This window comes from Tauraco erythrolophus, chromosome 9 (assembly GCF_009769465.1).
Source record: "Tauraco erythrolophus isolate bTauEry1 chromosome 9, bTauEry1.pri, whole genome shotgun sequence".
In the NCBI taxonomy this organism is placed as follows: Eukaryota; Metazoa; Chordata; class Aves; order Musophagiformes; family Musophagidae; genus Tauraco; species Tauraco erythrolophus.
In genome coordinates, this window is record NC_141473.1 from 20,390,979 (window position 1) to 20,397,409 (window position 6,431).

Below are 6,431 nucleotides of genomic sequence, written 5' to 3' on the forward strand. Positions count from 1 at the left end.
CCCAACCTTGACAGCAAATAGGCTGCACTGTTGTTTCCCAGAAGTGGGGCTGAATTTCAACAGCGGTAAAAGTAATTCCTGAACATAATTGTTTTCTTTTATTTACAGGCTTCAAAGCATTTTGAGATCCCTCAGAAGCTGAGGAGATATTACTCCTTCTATAGAATATTACTCCTTCTATAGACATGCACGTACCCCTAGGACCCAAAGGCAAATAGAGGGAGAAGTTCAGTCCCAGAGCTGAACTCCAGCTGCATTCATCACCTCATCTGTTATTTGATGGACTTTTTCCAATGGGCATTGTCAACAGGAGGAAAAAAAAAAAAAGGAAGAAAAAAAACCTAACGACTTTCCAGCTAGTATTTTAAGGCTGTGAATTAGATGCCATTTCCAAGAAAGGAGAAGTATAGACATTTTGAGCATGTGTTCTATCTTCAGTTGGACATGGGGAAAGGCATGCCACTGTGTGACTGGTCTTCCAGTATGAGCATGCATTAATCAGTCAGGAGAGCTGGGGTGGAGGTCACTGCCAGCATGGAGCTTGCTTTCACTGATGCATGTTAGCTGGAGATGCTTTAAAGTCATTGACATACCTGGACACCCCAACATCAAATCCTCTTTCCCTACTGGTTATCTTTTTGCTGTATTCTCATAAAGAGGTGGATTTGCCAAAGGAGAAGGTATGGCTCAAGTGGCTGCACCCCGAACTATAGGAGATCAGAATTGCAGGACAGCAGAACTGTGTGTCCTGGACCTTCTGTACTGCAAAGGGCAATAAATGATACACATAGCATATAAGACCCTGACATCTGAGCTTCTGGAGCAATAAGTTTTATTTTCCTGGTTTCTGCAAAATAATATGTAGCTACTGGATGTGTAGCTGAATCAAATATTGGGAGCTACACACTTGTTACAGTTCCTCCTCTGTGGGACTAGCAGTTCTCAGAACTGGACACCAGCATGACACAGGCCAGCAGCTGAGGGGGTTAGCTAACCTGCACCCTCTGTATTTCTAACATCTGTGATTCAGTGCACATAAGATTTACCTTCCATAAGAACGGACAGAATTTGCACATTTGCCACTGCTTACTGTTGGGCTTCAAGAGGCAGAGCACCTCCAGCATTTGCTCCTCAAAGGATCAGAGCTGCAGATCCTCTTGCAGTGACTCACAGCAACCTCAACCATCGGAGCCTGAAGCTCTGCAGAATATTAGGGACGGACATACCAGTGTGTGACTGGACACTGATTCAGAGTTTATATCTGACCTCATTGTCAGAACTTGAGAAAAAGTGGGGAAAGGGGGAAGGGAGAACTGGATTGAAGTCAAAGTCATTAATATCCTTCTACTCGAAGAACAAGTCCAGAGCGCAGAGGCAAGTAAAGTCAAACGTACACTAAAGCAGTGAGCTATAATAGCCACCAGGCACAGCTGAAGTCACAGAGCAACACTTGCCTTCTTTTTGCCTCCTCCAAACTGAAAAATTCTTGTCTAAGCAAAATTAAGTTTCTGGGCAGAGACTAATCCATATTTATGATCCTCTGCACTGAGGCAGAATGAAGCAAGCTGCCAGATGCAGGGTGGAGGCAGCTGAAAATGAGCTACTCTGGGCCTTAGGGATGTCACCACCGCTGTGCCACAGAGGTGTTATAGCTTCATGAACTGCTATTGCAAGCATGGTCACCTCCGGGCTCCCTGTGATTTGCAGAGCAGCAGAGCACCCTTGTGCACTAGTGAGCAAGATGATCCAGAGCTCTGAACCACTCTCTTGTACTTCTTCCCAGTGTGGGAGAGAGGGTACTCAGTAAACAGAGATGGCTCAAAATGAACAATCCTAAAAGCTGCTCCTCGTACCCTGTTACTAAACCAAGAAGCCCCTTCCCATACCACTGTCCAGATCTGACTCATTGCGAAATCAGTGGGAAGAATGTCTGCGCTTTCACCAGCAGGTCCTTGAGAAACCACTGGGAAATACATTTTCATAAGTATCTGCATTTTTCACAAATCTGGTAGGGACGTCTCCATCTAGTGGTCTGGCCAGGGAAGAGAGGCTTACAGACTTCATGCTCCAGCTTGTCCTTCTATGCTGAGCAAGCCCGCTCTGTTTCATGTGCTTTGGCTTCTCCAGCTGCACATCGATACAGCAACATTTCCCTAATTTCCAGGGGGTCCTGTTAATGTCAGAAAAAGGCCTGGAGATTCTTAGCCGGACACTCGACTGTGAGCTACAGCCCAGATTCCACCCACTCAGCTCAGCCAGAGCAGGAGAAGATCAAATTGTCATCTCAACATCTGTTTTGAATCGAGTAAGAGAGATGCTGTAGTGTCACACACATGCACACAGACACACACACTCAAGTGCTCACAAATATCAGGCTGTGGTGACATCCAAGTGGTTTCAGAAGGTGGAGGTATGAGTGAGGCAAAAATCTGGCTGTCCATCAACCCCCAACTACTATTTACTTGGCTTTCCTTAACAGCCAGCATAGCAACTAATAGCAAGCACCACCAACATTAATGCCTTTATCTCCTCAGCACCCCAAAGAGGCAGGGCAGTATTGTCAGCCTCACTTTACAGTTGGGGAACCAAAGGCAAGAGTAGCCAAACTGCCAGGCCAGCTAGAGGCAGAACAAAGAGGTGAGCATAGGCTCTCCACGGCTCAGGCTAGCTTGCTTGCTGACTCCACACTTACTGACTCGCTCTGAAGCCTGGCAGAGGGTCCAGAGCAAAGCTACAGACCAGTCTAAATACCGTAATACAGCTTAATTCCCCAAGCTTTGCGTAAAGTAGTATCTCAGCCAGGGGACACACTCGGATACCTCACCAGGAGAGCTTTGTGTTGTCACCAAGTACAATGATGAATTGCTTGCTACAAGGTAGCTTTCATCCTGCATGGCAGATGGGGAACAAGCCATAAAGATAGCTCACAAGATTACCGAGGGGAGCGGAGCTGGGTCCTCCTGCTGACCAGGAGGAGGATGACCTGTGTGCATCGCCTGCCACAGGGGCTTGGCCCCAAATGAGCATTTTAAGGGGCAGCCAAAAGGGGAGAGTGGAAGTGAACGGGGAGGTACAGAAAAAGGCGAGAGCTTCACACAATGTAAGCAGACACATTTGGAATGGAAAAAGCAGCTCTAATCAAATGTAAGTCTGAATTTCCCTCTAGACATAGGGTATTAAAAATAATCCCAGCTGAACTTTACCCACCTCTCTTACAGCATCTCCCAGCTGCTTCAAAAATAAACAGCTCGCTCTGGGTGGAGCTGCAGCCACACATGATATTGGGCTCCCAACCTGAGTGCAGAGATGGTGAACAGAGCTTCCCTGGCCCAGCTGTCCAGGGGGGGTTTCCATGTACAGTTTGTGACTGCAAGGCCAACTGCCCTGAGGATAAGACGCAGCGAGAGTAAGCAGGAGGAGCAGGGCTCTGAGGCCACGAGCCAGCTCCCACACTGCTGCCACCAGCTGCCCCTCGCATACCTGCAGCCCCCCGAGCCCCCAGACTGCCTCCTGCCCTGTGGCCACCTCGCTGCCCTGCCTTGGCGTGGCCTCCATTTCCACCCAGCAACCCGCTGGCCTCAGCCCAGCTCTGAGGAACACATCATCCCAGTTTGCTCCTGCTCAGAAACCCACCGCATGCACATGCAGCCCCTGCACCATTCCCAGGCGCCAGCCCACCCTGCTATGCGCAGCACTTCCAGACAGCCCCCACCCACTTGCCAGCACTCACACCTCCCTGTGGTCCCTCATCTTACATCTCCCTCCTTCACACACACACACGTGCCCACGAGCAGTCCCTGTGTGTCCCAGTCTCACCCCTCTTTTCCCCCAGACTCCACCTCCTGATGCTGCTTTGCCCCAAAGCCACAGATCCTCAGCACACCACTCCTTCCCGAGATGTCTGTCCTTCTCTCCTCTTCCCAGGCCTGGGCACTTTCTGCAGGTAGTTTTTGAGGTAATCCTGTGTTTTTCCAATAGTGCTGCCAGCAGCATCCCCCACCACCATCCCATCATGACAGCCACACGAGGCAGCACCCTGCCAGGTGCCCCAAGAAGAGAAGGCATTAGATCTTCCCCCCAGTCTGCCAGGATATAACCTCCATGTTACAAGCTGCCATGTAGCACACACACTACGTTTTAGCACAAGTTATATAAATCCCAGTGGCCATGGGACTCCTTTGCCCACAGGCTCTCCAAGCCTGGGACAGATGTTTCACCAGGAGGGCAGTGACTGATGGAGTCAGGGCCAGGATGGGGTGCAGGCTCACTGGAAGACCCAGGGCCTCTCAAAGACCATGGTTAACCACAAATAGTTGTCACAGACGTCACATCTCTCCTCTGGAGCTGGGCGAGCAGCAAGTCTGGTAGCACGGGAGTTGGGGAACGCAAAACTGAGGTTTTATTGGTACCAGGGAAGAGGACACAATTTTCGGTATGAAAGAGTTCCTGACTGGCTCTTAGGTTTTAAGTGGCTCATGTTGCAATATCTACTTCTTTAAATTATCTGAGGTTAGTCAGGTATACAAAATTTCCTGCGTTAGGCTCTGATGATCTTCAGACAACAGAAAGCTTTCCACTTTTGAACAAATTCTCTCCCAGGAACCGCAAGATCTAACAGTACCTGGCAGATGACAAATGAGCCCATCCCAGGCTGGAACACTGCTCTCCATCAGTTGTCTTTTTGTCCCCCTCTCAGTCTGAAGACGAGGATCCCTTCCACCCTTGAACCCTGTCAACTCCTGACACTGTACAGAAACCCCTAGAGGAGGTGGAAACCACTGTCTCCAGCAGACTCCAAGTCTCTAGCAAGTTCCGAATTTTTGAAGGTGTTAACCTTATTTGAAAGGGGAAGCAAGTAACAGAGCTAGTCCGCCACAGAAATAATCAGACCGGGTGGGAATTACAGCTCCTTTTGGCAGGGCCACACAATCTGCTCCACAACAAACCCTTTGTTAATCTCCCACCTATTTCCTGCTGCAGCACTAATTGTCGGGTGTTCCTGGGAGGGAGGCAGCGGGCAGCAGCAGGCTTTCTCTTCCGACCCAGCCAGCAAGGGCCATCGCTGCCTCACAAACAGCACACCGTGCCACTTTGGAAAGCTCCTTTCTGAGGGACTTGGCCAAAAGAGTGTTTCCAATTCTGGCTGCTCTATTTCAGGCAGAGCACGTACACCCACACCGGGCTCAACACACCATTGCAGGCTTGCATTTACTTTCCTCAGATTCTGTTCAGTCAAATTCTTATTGACCTCTGTCCTCTGGCATGTCCTTCTCAGAGAGCAACTTACTGAGGCTCTTGGCCGTGCCAAGGCAGCTTAGCCTACGTCCCGCTCAGATGCAGACAATCTCCAGGAAGCCTCAGATGCAGCTACATGCTCTCACCTGCCCCATCTGCCATGGGTTCACAGTGGGAGCCTCTCAGCAGGGGAACTCCTCAAAAGAGGCTGCAGCCACTGCTCCTCCCAGGCTGCCCAGAGGCTGGGGGAAAAGGAACAAGGCTGGTCTGGGCACCTTCCTGATCTCAGAAGAGATTTCCCCAGCACGGACATGGTGAGAACTCAGCTGGGGTAGCAAGACTGACCCAGCACGGGTGTACATAGAAGTGACCAGCCTGGCACAGTTCTCCCTCAGTATTTTTAGAAATGTCTTTCTGGCAAGAGTGAGAAGCTTTTCATGCAGGATGGACAGGGCATGGGAACAAAACAGGCACGCACATGAGAACAAGCCCTCAGGCAGCACTTGTGGAGGGGTTTGGAGACTGTGATGGAGACTGAAAATCTAACGCTATTGAGTTCATGAAGCAACAGAAAACCATCAGTATCAGTCAGCTCCTTTAAGTTCAAAGCCTCACAGATGCTTCCAAGCCTGTCACTCCTGCCAGCTGTATTCTGATATGACAAATTCAAATTTTTGACATACCAGCATGCTTTCCCCACCTTTCCTATACAGATTGCTCATTGTTCTCTCATTCCTCATGGCAGGCGATTGCTCCTTGCAATGTAGATGTTAAAGAGTCACAGGTTTCCTGAAAACTGTAGCATGGGCTGTGAAACTAAACAACACGTGCTGTACAATAAGTCATAAAGCATGTGTGAAAAATAGTTGACACAGAAGCTGTCATGGAAACGAGTGCTACCAGAGAGCACGCAGCCACAGAGCTCCCATTAAAGGCTGCAAAGTGTAACGCAAACCCTAATCACTAAGGCAGAATATACTACATTTACCCGCATGCCCCATTCAGTCTTTGCAGCAAGTTAGCTGTAAATTGCAACCATTTCCGTTAGCAGCACTGGATAGTAGTTAGTAGCAATTGAATTACCAGAAATCTTCTCATAGAGAAACTCTTTTCATCTGTGTACCCTAGAAACTGTTTTTACTGACTAGGCATGGGTCTTCTCCCAGAAAAAAAAAAAAACGTGTTTAAAACAGACT